Genomic DNA, 19,466 nt, shown 5'->3' on the forward strand with positions numbered 1-19,466 from the left:
AGTCTCTTGGGCTAAGTGCAGACATTCACGGGGATTGCGGGAGGTTAGATTGGGTTAAAAATGGCCACCCAATCTAACTTAGTTTGCCCAGGTGTGGACCTTGCTCTTAGACCCAATCTCAGTGATCAGAATTCAATCTAAACCTGTAACTGTATGGAAGTTCTGCACACAAAGATTGGTCTAAGATAGACCTGGATTGTTGTACACTCAAAGTTAATCAACCTAGGTGAGATTGGTGAATGGAACTTCTGTACAATTATCTGCACAGCCCCAGGGCTGGGAAAGCCCAGCTACTTGCCTCAGGCCCAGGGCTGTACTTTTCTTACCCATCCCCCTGGTACTAGGCTATTTTTAGTTTTCTGGCTCTCACCACCCTGCTGCAGACCAGCCACCACCCCCGATCCTCCATCCTGCAAGCTGTTTGGGTGCCACCAATTTTATCAGCATTCATGGATGCTGGGAACCTAGCAAGTAAATATCAGTGTGGGGAGGTGTAGAGGGGATGGGAGGCAGGTTCACTGGAGGGGTTGGGGACTAAAACTAGCCCCTTGTCCCCCCAGGCCTCCCCCATGGATCCTGGTGACCTCAGCAACCCCCCACAGTCCCTGCCTGACCCTCCAGTTGCTCCCACAGATGCCACTTGCCCCCCCATCCCCCTGCATAGCACACCTGCCCCCCATCCCTCCCCCAGATCATGCCTGTCTCCCCACCCCCTGTGGATTGTGCATGCCCTCCCTCCCATTGCTCCCACATATCATACCTGTCCCCTTACCTCCCACAGTTTGTGCCTGGCCCCCATCCCCCCATGGATCCCCAATCCCCCCCAGCCTGGTTGCCCCCCCCATCCTTCCAACCTCCCCCTAATAGCCCCCTGCATCTGAACTTACCTTATATTTGGTGACCATTTTTAATGTGATCTAACCTCCCCCTAACCGCTGTGAATGTCTGCTCTTAGTCCTAGTTGGAAGGGTTCTCTATTCTTTGATTATCATTATTAATTAATTTATTTAGCATATGTGGTTTCACCATATTGTTTCAGCCATCTTAAGGTGATGTCATTACCAGTGTGAAGAGCTTGAAGTCCACCAGGTAGCATAGTCAATGGACACAAGTAATCAATGTGGGACATGGTTTGAACTTGTCCACAAGGGTATTTTTTATTATTGCAGAGGTCCCATTAGTATAGGTTTCAGACAGAGTGATCCTGTCTAGTTTGAAAACAATTGACTAGTGCCCAGTAATGGCATAGCCAGCTAAATCCTGGTTGATTGATTGTAGGGTCAGTGATGATGTGATGATTTATCGGTGCTCGTGATGACCATTCTTCATGCCATGGAATAAATAAGGAAAAGTCAAGGGGTTTTGAAAGGGTAGTTCATATTGGGTGTCTTGAGGGGAGCCTAGCTATTGGTGCATGGAATATGTACCAATGCACTGGCAGCATAGGATTATCATGGAGCCTGGCTAATAAATTTACTTCAGGATTTGTGTGGCAGAGATGAGGGGGAGCCATGGAGTGGAGTGGGTTGCAATGTGTCTGACATGTTGTAGCATGCATTTGGGTGTCCACTAGTTTGCTGTGCAATGAATGAGCCCATACAGGGGCACAGTATTCTGCAGCTGAATAACACAATGCGAGGACAGATGAACGTAGCATGGAGGCATTGGCACTCCAGGTGGAACCTGCAGGTTTGACAAGTAGGTTATTTCTTGTCTTGATTTTTAAATCAGTTTTCTGGAGAAATGATTTGTAAGTTAAAGTCTGATCAAGGGTGACTCCACGATAAACTGGGTGGGTTTCAAATTTGAAAAGCTGAGCATTTAAAGTGATAGTGAGTTCATAATTAGTGCTGGCATTATGCAGATGGAAAACACTTGAGACGGTCTTTGAGGTATTTGGTTTGAGGTGCCATTTAAGGCAGTAATCTGACATCAGTCACATGTCTCCTTCAAGTGCAAGTTCCACTTTTGAAAAGTCATGGGTTTGGGTGGCAAAGACACTGTCGTCAACGTAAATACATTTTTGTGAGCTTGTCACAGGCAGGTCATTAATGTACAGGTTGAAATGGAGGTACCAGTACTGATTCCTGAGGGAGGCCATTGGTTTGATGTCTCCAAGAGCTAGTTCATTTGGCCAGGTGAAGTCTAAAGCATAGACCACATAGTAATAGTTTAACTAGATGAGTGGCTCAATGTGGAGAATTCCTGATATTTTTGCCAGAAGACTGGTATACCAGACAGTGTCATGTGCTGTTGTTCAGTCAAGAAAAATAACATCATTATTATTATTATATTACAAATCTTGCTGATTCATGGTAACTCCTTGGCTTCAATGGAATTTAGTATATTAATAGATTTGTACACTAAAAGCATTTCAGCGGTAACTGTTGGCAATGGATTTATGACCCAGTCCTGATACCTTGTTCCAGGTGGACTCAAGCCCTCAGACTGACCATGACTTCTTCCATTTGATAACAGGCAAATTTTATTGATACACAGTCATAGCAGATAAGAGTAAAGCAGGCAAGGCAGACAAATTAACTCCCCCCACCCCTTTGCTTTTACTTATCTAAATGTGTCACAGAGGAACAGTGTGCCCGGCCAGTACATGAATGCTACCCTGTGGTTTTTGCTTGAATGTCAGCAGTCTTGGGGGTTGAGGGCTGAGGCCCGCCTTCCCACAAGGGTCCAGATTAAAATAAAATATACCAAATATTCTGTTCTGTTCAAGGGGCCCAGATTCCTTTTTGGATGCTTTTCTTTTCTTTTCTTCACAGAGACCCGGGATTACAAAGGCTTATTGGGCACTTTGACACATGCTCTAGGGGTGGTGGTGGCGTAGGGGAGGGGGTGGCAGTTTAATTAAAGTGGCTCTGAGAGCCGCTGTAATTAAAGCACCATCGCGTCTCATGTATTGGCATCCCCATGCTTCAAAATGGCAGTGGGGGTGCTTGAACTAAAGCTCGTTCAATGAGCTTTAGTTCAAGCAGCCCCACCACCATGTTGAACTGCAGAGATGTTGATACATAAGATGCAGGAGGCTGCTGGAGCGCAGTAGTTGCCACACTTCAGCAGAGTCAATAAATCGAATCTGCTCCAACACACTGGAATTCCAACACATTGGAGCAGCCTCCCTGCTCGTGTGCAGGCACCCTTTGATCCTACTTCTAATCCTACCTATAAAGTTGGGCCTGGGAAACTTGGACAATGCTGAGTCTGCTAGCTCCAATTTGGTCCAGGCCATTTTAATATTTGAACATAATGTACATTACCTATTACTACTCATAATTCTGATTTTTCACAATAGGCATATGTATTCTCCTGAGGGGACAGGTGTGCTGCTGTTGGGTTGTATCGCTACTACATACACCAGGGCATTATGGTATGAGCAGCAAGTGCTAATAATGTATCATGGTACTATCACTCTGTTAGCTATTTTGTTGCATTTTATTTCACTTCTGTCTCTAGGACTATGAAAATCAGTGTTTCACAGAGAGGAGCGCATCCAGCCTTGAGAGGAGTATGCCATGTAAGCAGACCTTAATGCACTGCTAAATGGATGATCTTTTTGAGTATGATTGAAGCTGGAGGGACTTTATACTTCTTAAACCAGATCATGGGCAGTTTTCCCATTTATTTCTATTGGCAGCTTAGAAAGCTGAGTGCTAAGTGATGGGATAAATAAGAAAAAAGAGGTACAGTGAGTTCTATAACTTGCACATTAATTTAGCTGCAATGAAAGGTATTGCTTACATTGTAATTTCAGTACATTTAATCCTATTTAAAAATTGGAAGGGTGTAGTTAATGATGACAAATATTCATTGTCCAGATTCTTTGAGAACAAACCTCTACCCTGTTAGTTCTTTGAAACACCTGCCAAGCTGGGGTGATATATTGTGCAACTCTGAAAAACATATTTGGAAATTCTGACTGCCATCATAGACTGTTTAATGTTGCCTGGTATAGGATGTTTTCAATGATGGCTTCATTACCATTTTTAAATATTACTTACACAGAATATTAGTAGGGGAGGTGAGGTGGGACCAGGAAGGGAAGGCAAATGGGGTGCACAAAGAGTGGTCATTGCTCAAGGATACGATCCTCGAAGCACACAAATACCCCATTCCTGCAAAGAGGAAAGGTAGCAGAAGGGCTGGCAAGCCCTCCTGGGTTCACAGGGACATTGCAGTTCTCTTAAAAAAGAAAAAATAGGTGTACACAGAGTGGAAGCTAGGGATGGTCCTCAAGGAGGACTATACAATAGTGGCCAACACTTGTAGGGAAATGATCAGGAAAGCCAAGGTGGCAACTGAGTTTAGATTAGCCATGGGAGTCAAGGACAATAAGAAATCCATCTTTAAGTATGCAGGCAGTAGAAGGAAAACAAATGGAAGCATGGGGCCCCTGCTTAACACCTTGGGACAGCTGGTGACCAACATTCAGGAAAAAAATGAACTCCTGAATGCCCACTTTGCTTCAGTATGTCACCGAACCAAGGGGAAAGACAAGTGAGATAAGGCTCATGGGGGCATGCCAGGACTGACAGCCTCCCCACTGTGGATGCTGAGCATATGCAATACCAGCTAGAAAAGCTAGACATTTATAAGTCAGCAGGCCTGGATGGACTCCATCCGAGAGTGCTGAAGGAGCTGGCTGAGGTCATCGCAGAACCCCTGGCAAAGCTCTTTCAGAATTCATGGCACACAGGGGAGATCCCTGAGGATTGGAAGAGAGCCAACATTGTGCCCATCTTCAAGAAGGGGAAGAGGGAGGACCCAGCCACCTATAGGCCAATCAGCCTAACCTCCATCCCAGGGAAAATCCTGGAAAAGCTTATTAAAGAATCCATGTGCGATACACTCGGGGAAGGTAAAATACTGAATGACAGCCAGCATAGCTTTGTTGCGGGTAGGTCTTATCTTACCAATCTCATCTCCTTCTATGACCAGCTCTCTTGTCACCTGGACATGGGAGATGAGATAGACGTTATATACCTAGACTTCCCAAAGGCTTTTGATCTAGTATCCCATGATATCCTTGTGGGAAAACTGTTAGATTGTGGCATTAGGTGGTTGAAGGTTCAGTGGGTGGGAAACTGCCTACAGGGTGGGACCCAGAGACTTCTCATGAATGGATCTGTGTCATCCTGGTGCGAAGTGGCCAGTGGTGTCCCTCTGGGGTCTGTGCTTGGACCAGTGCTTTTCAACATCTTTATCAATGATTTGAATGAGGGAGTGAAAAGCTCACTGGCCAAGTTCACAGACAACACCAAGGTATGGGGCAGTGTGGTCACAGAAGATAGGTTGCAGATACAGGCAGACCTGGACAGGCTCGAGAGTTGGGCAGACTGGAACCAGATGAAGTTTAACACTTCCAAGTATAAGGCGCTGCATCTGGGGACAAACAACCGTCAACATACCTACACGCTTGGTGGTGACAGCTTGACTTGCACCACGGCTGAAAGGGACCTAGAGGTAGTGATTAGCCATTGCATGAATATGAGCCATCAGTGTGAAGAGGTGGTCAGCAGGGCAAATAACATGTTGGCGTGCATCAACTGATGCATCTCGTTTAAAACTAAGGAAGTGATACTCCCACTGTACTCGGCACTGGTGAGACCGTAGTTGGAGTACTGCATCCAGTTCTAGGCACCGCACTTCAATAAGAATGTGGAAAAGCTTGAGAGGGTCCAGAGAAGAGCCACCCATATGATCAGGGACTGGCAAGGCAAGCCATACAACGTAAGGGTGAGGGACCTGGGCCTCTAGCCCAAAGAAGAGAAGGTTGAGAGGGGACTTGATAGCAGGTTACCGCTATGTCAGAGGAGTGCATCAGGAGCTCGGTGAACAACTGTTCACTAGGGCACCCCTGGGGAAGACTAGGACCAATGGATATAAACTCCATTTTATAGGTTTTAGGTTTTAGGTGCATCAGGAAAAAGATTTGTTTTTGAAACTTTTCATTTTCAGTCTCATTGTCTGGTGACCCTGTCTCAACCAATGGCAAATTCTTGAATTTAGTTCTTAAAAAACAAATAAGACACCAGTAACAACACTTGACTAGCTAGAAGTGCAGTGATACCTTGTAAAATTACTTTTGGTAATACGTTTGTCAGCCTGATAGATAGTTTGGTAATCCAAAATATCTTGTTTTTATATCCCACCTTTTATAACAAACCAGAATCCTAAATTATATGACTGACATGAAACAGTCTACCCACCAAACAGGATTCACTGACTTAAGTCACCAATGTCATATATGATGTAAGTTGGCAAGCAAGAAGCACTGTGGTCAAAAGCTTGTCTAAGTCCATCTCAGCCAGGCAGTTGGTCCAATAAAAGATATTGCCCACAGAATTTTTTGCCCCTCATGTATTTCCTGGACTGTCATGGCTAAATCACTCCAGCACTACCAAGCAGGAAGCCTTGTCTCAAGAACAGAGGACAGAAAAGGACCCTTCTCAGTTACTTACCATGATTCCTTGCTTCTACCAGCAACGATGACACGCAATCCCTTTAAAAAAAGGGATCTTTAATAAGAGTTTTTCCACCTACTGCTCCTAATAGAAGCTGTTCTAGAACCAATTTCCTAAGCTGGTTAGAAATCTTCCTTCAATTTCCCATCTAAATGTATATTTGTGGCTAGTTTACACCCATTTGTTTGTGTGCGAACATTGTCCTTTATACCTGGGAGGGAAAATAACTATTTAAGCTATCTGTACAGAGCAGTAATTTCTCTTTGCACCTGTGTGTTGCCAGGCCAAATAAAAAAGCCAAGTTCTTTAAGCCATCAAAGTTCTCCACTCTCCTAACAATCCTTGTAGCCCTTCTTTGTATCTGTCTCTTTTGAAGTAATTTGAACATAGGTGACCAGAACAGTAGTTAATATTCCCAATTAAGTTTTACCATTGCCTTGTTCAATGACATAAATATTTGCCCATTTCTCCTTGAAATACATACTGGAAATCAAATAAATGATTGTTGTGCCTTTGTACTTTATGAGGTGTGCACAAACATACATTTTAGCTGGTTTAAAAAGGGAGGGGTAACTGAGCTCAATACATGCAGCAGGTGTTGCAATCTAAATGTTATGTCTGCATTATAAGCTAGCTAAATCTCTCCAACTTTGACCCTGAATGAAGCAGACTTAAAGTTGGAACAGTTTTGTTACATTTGTATTACTACAAAATCATGCAGAAATAACAGTTTAATCATAACAACTTGTATTGGCATTCTTTGATAGTGATATAATGTTATGCCTGTTTATACCCATAAAGAAAAGTTAATTCTCTTCAGTGTAGCCATTGGCTGTCTTGCAGTCAAATACAGCCTTTATACTAAATTTTGAACTTTTAGATACAAATTTATATACATCTTTAAGCAACTGTGAAGCTAAATGTACATACATTTAGAATCTCCATTTTTTACATTAAGTCAGAAAGTTATAACTGTTGCTTTTTATTTACTAGAGTGTAGATTTTTACTCAGGACAGGTATCAAGCTCTATTTGAATGAAAATTAAAATGTTATTAAAAGCCTGGGCCTGGCCTGTACCCTATCCCACCTCATGGAGCTTGAAAATTTGGTTGTAGGGGAGTGATAGCAATGTTAACTGCTACTGCTCCCCTGCTGCCAAATTTTCTGACGTGGGGAGCCCCACGGGCCAGATGCCATGCTTTTGTGGGTCGGATTGGCTCATGGGTCGAGGGGTTGAGCACCCCTGGTCTAGAGAGATTTTTGAAAGTGTCCTGCAGATTATCTAAATTCCATTTAAAATGATATTAGAAACCAAATCTGCTTAAGTGCTTCTGAAAATTCCACTAGACACCTATCTGCATCTCTAGATCAGCATCTGTCAACCTTTCCGTCCCATGGCATACTTTCCCAGCCTTTTCCATCCCACGGCAGACCGGCTGGATGCAGGGTTGGGGGGTGGGGTATTGCTGCAGTGGTGGTACGGGGTGGCAGTGGCAGCACTGGCTGTAGCCGTAGCCATGCCCCGATGGGAGCCACGCCCCCCCAAGATTCTGTGGCACACCTGGACATGGCCAACGACACACCAGTGCACCACGGCACACCCATTGGGAAATGTTGCTCTAGATATTTTAATACCTTTGTAAATCTGTCTGTATGTCTTTAGTTAATTTCGTCTTCTCCCACCTATCTTTGTTCATATATTAGAAAAGGAAAACAAATTTTCTACTGCCCCCCTTCCCCAAGCTCCCAATAACTATTTAAGCTGTGATCTAATTCAACTAATTCAAGTGAAAAAATATTCTCTTTGCACCTGTTAGCTAAGCTAAATTCAGAAGTGATTAAGATAAGGGCTTTTATCTGAAACAGAGATGAAAGAATTTATATGTTGAAAATATATCTAAATTTGGTCCATTATAAAGACTGAGAATAACACAGCTTTTTACTTAATGCAGTAAATGACATTGTGACATACTTAGAAAGCCTGAATTGACCTCAAGAGCTAAAAATGTTTTCCCTTCTGATTGTCTATGAAATTAAAGAAAAATCACCACCCTTTAACCCAGTAAAATCCAAGGACTCATTGATGGAACACTGTATTATTCAATTAAGTTATTGTAATAGATTAGGCTATAACACAGATAGTAGTAATTTCAAGGATGATTTTCTTTATTTTTAAATGCATTTTACTTAATTAAACAGATTATGACATTTTCCCTAATTAATTTTTTTCTGACTCTTCTCCAAATATCTGTTACTCTATTCCCCGAGTACCCCAAACATGAATGGCTTCAACTGATTTTATTGAGCCTCAGTTTAGCTGGTTCAGTTAGGCACGCTATCTCAGTTATATAGGATAACACAATAATTTATGGTTAAGAGCCAATAAAGTTGTTTTTACTATCTAGCCGAATTTGACTTTAGTGGAAATTAATTCCCCATGTTTGTAGATCGTTGTGCTTATGAATTTGTAGTATTTTCCCTATCATTAATTGTCAGAAGCTATTTTTCAACTGGAAAAGAAGTAGGATGCACTTCTGCTTTCCTCTTTCTGCTTGGATAATTTTTTTGTTCCATAACAGTTTGTGTTTTAGTGGGGACTTGTCAATCTTGCAGAAGGGGTCAGGGATTTACAGTAGAAATACAGAAGCTTTAAATTTAGCCCATTTACTACAGGTTATATAGTTCATGAGATTTAATGGGTAGTTGTTGATATGACACAGGAATATTCCAGATTGTGGGGAAGAAGAGCATGTTATTTTTCTTATTTTTTCTAATGAAAAAATGTTTGGGCTACAGTAAGTAGTCTTGTCTATAGATAAGTAATGCCATGAACATTGCAAAGATTCCACTTCTTGTGTACAAATTACTTTTTTTTTTCATTTAATTTCCTCCATAATTTTGAAGTTTCGAATCCTGAGCAACTTCTTCAAAATTACAATGCTTATGGGAATGATTGTACGGAGCACCTTTAACTTAATAGCCAGTGCATAATAAAATCAGAAAGCTTTGGTTGCAGGACATTTTTAAAACAAAAAATATTTAGCCACAAGCCTTTGGGATTATTCTTTCTTTGCATTCAACACTAGACTAATTTTGGGGACAGAAATTGATACATAACTGTGGCCATGGACAAGCTTTAGGTGTGTAGTGAAAAATACACCATTGTGGCACTACAAAAAGCCATTTAAGCATTTTTGCAGAAAAAAAGGAGAAGTTCCATGAACAAATGTTAGCGCTTTTCAAAAGCAATTCTTGGCATTGTAGTATTTTTCAGCTCCATTAACACCTGTCCAGTTATGCATAGTGCCATGGTGCATGCAATGGCAGATTAAGATTTATTGGGGCCTTGGGCAAACAGAAAATTGGAGGCCCCCCATGCCCCATTATAAGCATGAATGTGTCAAAAAGCATTAATAAATAGACCTGTTAAACGTATACATGGCTGTGGGACTGTGGCTGGATAACCTTTTGTTTCTGTTGAAACTTTTGTTTCTGGGCCATAAAAGTAACTGTTGGCAGGATGACTCCACTAAAAAGGGTCACAAGGGCATTTGCAGGTACTTGCTTTGTGTCTGTGCAGATTCCATACTGGCATTTTGACTTTGGTTGACATGGTTGATGCTTTTCTTTAGGTCTGTCCTCCACTTTGGACTCTGAGTTTTGTTGTCCTTAAAATGGAAAGGGATTAATAGGTTGACCCTGTATCAAAACCATGGACAAGTCTGTGAACCATTTATTTAGCTAGCTTTCACTATGATTGCTTGTGTGAACTGGTCTCATATCAGCACTGTCTCCTGCTCCTACTGAAGTCAATAATGACACTCCCAGTGATTCTGCTGCAGGAGCAGTCCTCTGGAGAGCACTGACCTCCCCTGTAAAGCTTATGCATTAGGTTCCTACTTGGAATTTGTCAGAGCATGGAATAGTTTGGGGTCTGCCCATCTCTGTCAGAAGTTTGCTCTGCAAACAAACCAAAGAGGCAGCAGAGCAAAGTGGGTTAGATCTGGGCCCCCATGAATAGCCTTCAGATTTCATTCTGCAAGAGAACTTGGACAAAAGGCTCCAGTTGTTGGCCTTCTACTGATTGGGGTAGGCAAAAAGTACTGCACATCCAAACTGGGCACCAAAACAGACTGGGCACTGGTCAGAGCCCTCTGGAGGAAGATGACAAAGACTCTCATTACTTGCACCATCCAAGCCTGTGGGCTGGGCTGTGAATGATTAAATTAGCCACCATGGACGTTACCAGCCTATATACCAACATCCCACACCAGGGTGGCATCCAAGCCTGCCTTACATATCTACAGGAACAAGGTTACAACTCAGAATCCAGACCAAAAGATATTACTGACCTTATAAACTTCATCCTCACACACAACAATTTCACTTTTAACAATCAACACTTCCTCCAGATGATGAGAACAGCTCTGGGCACCAAAATGGCCCCACAGTATGCCAACCTTTTCATGAGCCACCTGGAAGAAGACTTCCTCAAGAACTGCACCATCAAACCCTTGGTATACTTAAGATATATCGATGACATCTTCATCATTTGGACTGAAAACCTACAATCTCTGATTGAGTTCCATCAGAAATTCAACAATCACCATCCCTCCATCCAACTTTCTCTAGAATACTCCAGCACCAACATCTCCTTTTTGGACATGATGATCAATATCCAGAATGATAAAATACAGTCCACGTTATACAAGAAACCCACAGACCAACATACATATCTGCACAGAACCAGCAATCACCCTAAACACACCAAAAAAGCTGTGATATGCAGCCAAGCCCTCAGATACCACCGAATTTGCACTGAAGAGAACACCCGAGATTGCCACTTCACCAATTTTAAAAAGGCTTTCACCCAACAAAGACACTCCTCCAGAGAGATAGATCACACATTTGGAAGAGCCACCCAGATACCATGTGAAGAACTGCTGCAGTACAGAAGAAAACCCCCCACAAATTGCACACCGCTGGTTATGACATATCATCCCTCCCTTGAACCTGTATGGAAAATCCTTAAACAATTGCAACCCATACTAGAAAGAGACCCTATTCTTAAAAAGATCTTCCCAGAGTCACCCATCCTAGCCTTCAAACAAGCACCAAACCTCGCTAACCTCATCAGCAGAAGCAAACTTCCTCAAGCCCAGAACACACCAAAAGGATCCAGACCGTGCCATGACAAGAAATGCAAAACCTGCCAACATATCTCCACCACCCCCACAATTACTACACTCCACAACAGAGCCAGCAGCATCCCTGGATCTTACAACTGCACCTCTGGAAATGTAATATATCTCATGCAATGCACCAAACGGCTTTACAAGTGCTCGTGGTGCTCGGGCCAGGTGCCAGATGATTGGAAGATAGCCAGTGTGGTCCCCAGCTTTAAGAAAGGGAGGAGGGAGGACCTGGGCAACTATAGGCCTGTCAGTCTTACCTCAATCCTGGGGAAACTCTTTGAGAAGATCATCAAGGAGCACATCTGTGATGGGCCGGCATCGGGGATGATGCTCAGAGGCAACCAGCATGGTTTCATTAGGGGCAGGTCATGTCAGACCAACCTGATTGCCTTTTACGATCAGGTCACAAAAGCATTGGATGCAGGTGTCACCCTGGATGTAGTCTTTCTGGACTTCAGCAAGGCCTTTGACACTGTCTCCCACCCCATCCTCATTAAAAAACTAGGCGACTGTGGCATTGATGCCTACACGGTCAGATGGATTGCTAATTGGCTGAAGGGTTGTACTCAGAGGGTGGTGATGGATGGGTTATATTTGACCTGGGGGGAAGTGGGCAGCGGAGTCCCCCAGGGCTCGGTCCTTGGACCTGCATTGTTCAGTTTCTTTATCAGCGATTTGGACGATGGGGTGAAAAGCAACCTGTTCAAATTTGCTGATGATACCAAAATTTGGGGTGAGGTGGGCACCCTAGTAGGGAGGGAAAGACTGCAGAAAGACTTGGATAAGTTGCAGGGGTGGGCTAACCAAAACAGGATGTGTTTCAATACGGACAAGTGCAGGGTGCTGCACTTGGGCAGTAGTAACCGGCAACACACTTATAAAATGGGAAACTCCCTTCTTGAGAGCACGGAGGCAGAAAGGGATCTTGGAGTCATCATTGACTCCAAGATGAACATGGGCCGACAATGCGAGGTCACAGTCGGCAGGGCTAACCGGACCCTATCGTGCATCCACAGGTGCATCTCAAGTAGGGCCAAGGAGGTGATCCTCCCCCTCTACGCAACACTGGTCAGGCGACAGCTGGAGTACTGTGTCCAGTTCTGGGCACCCCACTTCAAGAGGGATGTGGACAACATTGAGAGGGTCCAGAGGAGGGCCATCCGCATGATCCGGGGACAGCAGGGCAGACCCTACAATGAGAGGCTATGGGACCTGAACCTCTTCAGCCTTCACAAGAGAAGGCTGAGGGGGGACCTTGTGACCATCTATAAACTCACTGGGGGGGACCAGAAGGGTTTGGGGGAGACCTTGTTTCCCCTAGTGCCCCCCGGGATAACAAGGAATAATGGCCACAAGTTGTTGGAGAGTAGGTTTAGATTAGACATCCGTAGGAACTACTTCACAGTCAGGGTGGCTAGGATCTGGAACTGACTTCCAAGGGAAGTGGTGCTGGCTCCTACCCTGGGGGTCTTTAAGAAGCGGCTTGATGCCTGCCTGGCTAGGGTCACTTGAGCCCAGTTTCCCTCCTGCCCAGGCAGGGGGTCGGACTAGAAAATCTACAAGGTCCCTTCTGACCCTACTTCTATGATTCTATGGTTCTATGAAATGCCCTGATGGAAAATACATAGGAGAGACCAAACAGCAACTGCGCACCAGAATGAATGCACACAGGAAATCTATCAAAGACAGGAATACCCAATTACCTGTGGGGCACATTTCTCACAAGAAAACCACTCTCTCTCCATTCTCTCAGTCCTGATCCTCAAAGGAAACTTACAAAACACTTCCCAGAGATGAGCCTATGAACTCCACTTCATCAACCTCCAGGATACTAAGAATCATGGACTAAATATAGACATTGGATTTATGAGACATTATAACCTGCCTGACATCTTACTCCTCAGGTATCTCTCCACTTTCATCCCCCTTTTCTTCCCCCCCCCCTTCCCCCCCCCCCAGCCAGTCTCTCACGCATTGACTCCTCAATCTACATTTTCACTGACTACCTGTCTTGTATGCATACCAGCCCAGCCCCTGGCTTCTTTACTTTTCATTCCATCCAGGAAGAGCACACACCAACTGCTGAAACTTCCTTAGCCTGACGAAGGGTTTTTGAATCTGAAAGCTTGCTTAATAAGTGTTTTCCAACTATTTAAGTTAGTTTAATAAAAGATATCAGATTCACCTAAAGAACCTTGTCTGCCTATGTCCTTAGACAAACACGGCTACAACCTACAAATTACCCCTGTAAATTAGACCTGGGCTTTCAAGAGGTTCCCAGCAGGCAGGGAACACCACTGGTGCCAGCATCTGCTCCCTGTAGTCATGTGGATTTGCACTGCTATTAGCATGAAGGAAGGAGACTGAAGAACTCACTTTGCTTTGCAGGGGTGTAGGTTGTTTTTTGCTTTGCAGGGGTGTAGCTGGCACACTTTGCTTTACAAGCTTTTGATCTGCACATTCTCTGCTTGTTCAGTTTGTACTGCTGCTGTTTCATCTTCTGCAGAAGTGCCTTGATCCTTGTGTTCTGGGCATCCATCAGTGCCTGTGACAGAGGGGAAGATTCACCCATAGTCTCAGCTTTCACCACAGGCCAGATGACAGGTGCTCCGGCAGCGGCATTGCTCAGTCCAGCTCCCATACAAGGCCCAAGCAACTCCCCTTCTGTGCAGCCTCAAGGTCCCTGCCCTCTGTTGCCCAGCAGTGCATGTTGCCAACAGCCTTCCCAGCCCCCACAGGCCCATGCATGGGCCCCCTGCGGCACAGCCAGCACACTGCTGAGCCGCTGTGCAGGAGAATGGGATGCTCCCCTCTGCATGGCTTCTTAGCAGCAGGCTTCAGGAGCCCCAGCCCAGCTCTGGTGCCACGGCCATGCTCTCACCTGCAGTGGGCCCATGCTGTTGGTGCTGCAGTTGTTGGAGGGCTGTGCCCTCAAGTTGCTCCAGCCAGCCCCATGTTGCAGCCTTGTCACCCACTGCCTCCTGCAGCCACTTGCACAGTGCTTTGGCCAGGCTGAAGAGCTGCTGGTCCTGACTCTGCAGCTCCCACACAGTGGGGGCCCTGCTCCCGTGCCTCACACAGCCCTGGGTCAGTTAGTGTGCGAACCAGCTATTGTGTGGCTTGTCCCCAGCATGCACAATTAGCCTCCCCTCTGAACTTTCCTCAGGGGGCTAGGTCCTGTATGTCTATGTGTTAATCCATCCCTGAGTGCATGCTTCAGTCTTTCAGTATCCCAGGAAGTGTTGCTCCTGCACTTTCCCTGCCCTGTGGTTCTATGGACTCTGTCTGCCTGTCAATCCAAAGTCTACACAGCAAGGGAGGTAGCACAAGGTTCATAGGTCATCACATGGTCTCACTGTTCAGCTCTGTCTTCATGGACTGGATAAAATGCTTCCTGTCCAAAAAGTGCAGCAGGAATCTACCTTCCAAACCTTCCTGCCATGTGAAAATATCTATTCCTGTCATGTCATCGTCTCTGGTGTTAAAGGATGGGCACTGAATAGGAACTTCTGTGTTTGAGCTCATATCCATGTCCTTTCAAAGTCAGCTCTCAGCTTTCACATGCAGCAAATGGAATGACTTATGAAAGAGAATCTTCAGTGCCTTTTCTGTTGTGAAGATGATGCTGGTGCCCTGTGGCCAAAAGATCTGCATCATCTTGGTGAGAATGGGACAGGTCCTGCCTGCTTTATAAAAGCATAGTCAGGAATAGTGCCATTACTGACAGTGGATTTACTCCAAATTTACATTATCATTGCTGTTTTGTCTTACATTTTACATTAAATAGTTACCTGATCAAATGCAAAAACTAAATTGAGAACGTGGGCCAGAGCTCATAACTGTCTCAGAACTTGTAACCAAGGCACAGTCTATCTCACTGAGCCACAGTTAGGCTCTCTTGCTTGCTTTTCCTCTGTCTGAGTGGTTCTTTTCCTCTTGGTACTTCAGTGGGTCAGCTTCAGCAAGAGTGGTGAGAAGGCTCCAGCCCATACCTAAATTTGAGCACTCTGCTGGACTGTAGGAGATGAGGCTTCAGGTGTCTTAGTTTTGCAGGGGAGGGGAACACCTGGAACCAAGGCAGCCAAGTATTAGGATATCATAGGAGGAAGCTGCTACTTGATGCTGACATTGTGATTTAGGACCATTGCTCCTTGTTCTGTCCCCTGAAGTCACAGAAAATAGACTATCACCAACTTCTTTGCAATTATCCTTCAGGTATTTGAAGACTATTATCGGATCTCCTTTCAGTCTTCTCTTCCTTAGACTAAATAATCTGTGTTCTTTAAACCTCTCCTTGTAAGTGAAGTTTCCTAGACCTCTGATCAATTTTGTTGCTTTCTGGTATACTCTTTCTAATCTATCCACATCTTTCTTAAAGTGCAGTGCCCCAAACTAGTCATGGTGAAGTCTTACTAGTGTTGAATATAGTAGAAGAATCACTTTCCTTCACTTGTTAGTGATGCTCCTATTAATACAACCCAGAATGCTATTGTCTTTTTTCAGTGAGCACACTGTTGGCTCATGTTCAGCTTCTGGTCCATTATATTCCTCAGTTCTCTTTCTGCAGTACTGCAGTTTAGCCAGTTGTCCCCCAGTCCGTATGTGTGCATGTAATTTGTTCCAGCCCAAGTGCAGGACTTCTCACTTGCCTTTATTGAACTTCATTCAATTAATTTTAAGCCATCTCTCCAGTTTATTAAGGTTATAGTGGTTTATTTAATAAGATTATTTTGAATCCTAGCCCTACCCTCTAGAGTGTCTGCAGCTCCACCCAACTTGGTGTCATTTGCAGATTTGCTAAGTGTACACTGAATCCAGTCATCCAAATCATTAAGGATTTGTACTGCACCAAATAATTTTTCTTCCTTTTTTGGCTTCCATGCCCATCTTTTCCTACCTGAAACCATTACATTTAGCCCACTTGTCACCTAATCTTTTCTTCCAACTTAGATTCTCCAGATCCCTGATAAATATACAAACAAAATACTGCTCTTTTATAAACATCCTGGGTGCCGCTTTTTGCAGCAGGGTTGTTTGTTTTTTTTGACATCAGGATCTCCGGTGTCAAGTTTTGGTGTGGCTCTGCAAATCTGCATTGTGGAGAACAGGTGCACATGTGCTGTGTGTGGTTTGCAGCACTGCAAACAGCACCTGTGCGCTCATTAGGATGCACCCCCTATGTTTATTGTTTGTCAGTTTCTTTCAGGGAATGTGATGGCCAGAAATAATAAGAGTATTACAGTTGTGGTTGCTTTTATGAGAATTCATTACAGTTGATACATATGGGATCATTGGGAAATAGGGCTGAGGTCCTCTATTCTAGCCCCCTGCTCCAGGCAGCATCATCCCTGACTAAACTATCCCAGCTAAGTGTCTGTTCAACCTGTTCTTGAAAACTAAGGATGGAGATTCCATAATTTCTCCAGGTAGCCTGTTCCAATGCTTGACCATACTCATAATCAGAAAGCTTTTCCTTATCTGCAACCTAAATTTTCCCAGCTGAAGCTTGAGGCCATTTCTCCTAGTTCTGTTCTCTATGGACACTGAGAAAAGCCCATCCCCATCCTCTCTGTAATACCCTTCAGATATTCAAAGACTGTTATCAAATATTCCTGGTTCTTTTAGCCTTTCCAAATAAGTCTTGCTTCCCAGGCCCTTAATCATTTTTGTTGCTCTGTGCTGGACTCTTTCTAAACTGTCCCTATCTTTCTTGAAGCGTGGAGCCCTAAACTGGACACAGTACTCCAGGTGAGGCCTCACCAGTGCTGAACAGAATAGACTAGAATCCAACTCGATTTCCAAGTGACACTCCTGTTTTATATCCATGTAAATATGTCTTTGTAGATGGTTAATATTGGCACTTTATTTGAGACAGTGGTAGGTTTTGGTTTCTTGCTGGAGGAAAAAACAGCAATGTGTTCTCTGAGTTTTTCATAGTGTACCTTGTAGGGTATAGTGTGTGTTTTATTAACTTATTTACCAGATAGACCAGTCTTTGAATAGAGGTGGCTAAACCTCATGTAAACAATCCTGCTTTCAGAAATCTCAGTCAAAATACCAATACTTGGTTTCCGGGAGTAGACTTTCCTTCTGCTTACTGCCAGTCCTCCCAAAAATGACTTCAAACAGCTTCACCAAACTAACACAACAGTGCTATTTCCAATTCTACACAGCACTCGCATGCAGAAAAAGAACTTGTAAAATCATATGTAATAGCACCATCTGGTGACTCCTGCCATAAGAATATTAGATGTCATCTATAGGCACATAAGAAGTCATTTTCTTTATAAGTTTATACTAGCAGTAGAGTTGTAATGTGTTGTAAATAGCTTTCTGAGTATAGCTTTTAATATAGTGTCAGAAATAAATACATTCTTACTGTAATAATTCTTTATTGTGGCTATCTGGATGCACAGCAGTGGTTGTGAGCTACATTCCATCCTCTTCTGTTATATAAATGTTTAGGGGCATCTGAGTTGACTGAAGTCACATAGATAAAACTGAAACAGCTTCAAGATTGGATTCTAAAAGCTTAGCAGTCTGCTTGACTGCACTAACAAGAGTAATGGGTAAGGACTAGTTTTTATTTATCAGCACTTGCACCAAACAGAGAAAGATACAAATAAAAGTCTGAGATGCTTAAAATACTTAAAATATATTTTCAGTACTTCTTATCAAAATATGGGCTCTGAACTAGTTTCTGTGACCCAGGAAAAATACTTTAGAGTCATTGTAGATGTCTAAAAACATTGGCTCAGTGTGCAACAGCAACAACAAAAGGCAATGCAACGGTGGACATTATTAAAAAAGGGAATTGAAACCAAAATGGAAAGCATCATTATGGCACTGTATAAATTCAAGGTGTGCCCACATCTTGAACACTGTATGTAGTTTTGGTTTCTGCATCTTGTATAGCATGTAGTGGAATTTAGAAAAGGTACTAAGAAGGGCAACAAGGATGGCCAGGGGAATGGAGCAGCTGCTGTACCAGAAGCATCCAAAAAGGCTAGGATTCTTCAGTTTGGAAAAGAGAAGATATGATAGAGGTCTATCAAGTCATGAAGGATGTGGACGATGTCAATAAGGAACTATTCCCAGGATACAAGAATAGTCATAGAATATAAGAACTGTGGAACACCCGCTGAAATTAATAGGAAACAGGTTAAAGCAAATGAGAAGAATTACTTTCGGACTTGGCACAGAGTTAGCTTGTGAAACTCATTGCCACAGGTTTTAGAAGCAAGTTCAAACAGTATTTTTTGATATTCCTAAACCAATGATAGTGGATATCAGGGATAGTGTGGCAGGGGATGTACTACGCTATACATAGTCTGTTTATATATTGTACTTTTCCTCTAAAGCACCTACTACTGCTACAGTCAGAAACAGGATCCTGGGCTGGGTGGACCATTTGTATGACCTAGTATAGCACTTCTTATGTATTGTAAACATAACTGTTTACTAATATTCAACAAAGCTTTATTTGGATTGTTTTACATGCTCCCCAAGTTACACAAAGAAGGAAGCTCTGGCAGACCTGTTGCATCCAATTGTGGGACCTTCACTGAAAAACTGTCCAAATTCATAGAAAGCATCCCCAAACCACTCATCATTCAAACAGCAAGTTTTCTACAAGACACAAGACTTCCTTAACAAAATATACAACATAACTTACCTCCCTGAGAATACTATCCTAGCTACCATGGACATCATTTCACACCAGGAAATGCATCTGTGTGTCCAGGGCAAAATGGAAGCAGCAACTTCTGGTTGCTGAAGTGACCATGAATGTGA

The 19,466-nt window shown here is 43.5% G+C and overlaps 1 protein-coding gene across 2 annotated transcripts in view; it reads left to right on the top strand.

Moving 5' to 3' along the window:
- The window catches only part of ADAMTS6 (ADAM metallopeptidase with thrombospondin type 1 motif 6), a 352,249-nt gene that overhangs the window by 76,976 nt on the left and 255,807 nt on the right, over window positions 1–19,466 (top strand). The window lies entirely within an intron of this gene.

This window comes from Alligator mississippiensis, chromosome 3 (genome assembly GCF_030867095.1).
Source record: "Alligator mississippiensis isolate rAllMis1 chromosome 3, rAllMis1, whole genome shotgun sequence".
Lineage (NCBI taxonomy): Eukaryota > Metazoa > Chordata > Crocodylia > Alligatoridae > Alligator > Alligator mississippiensis.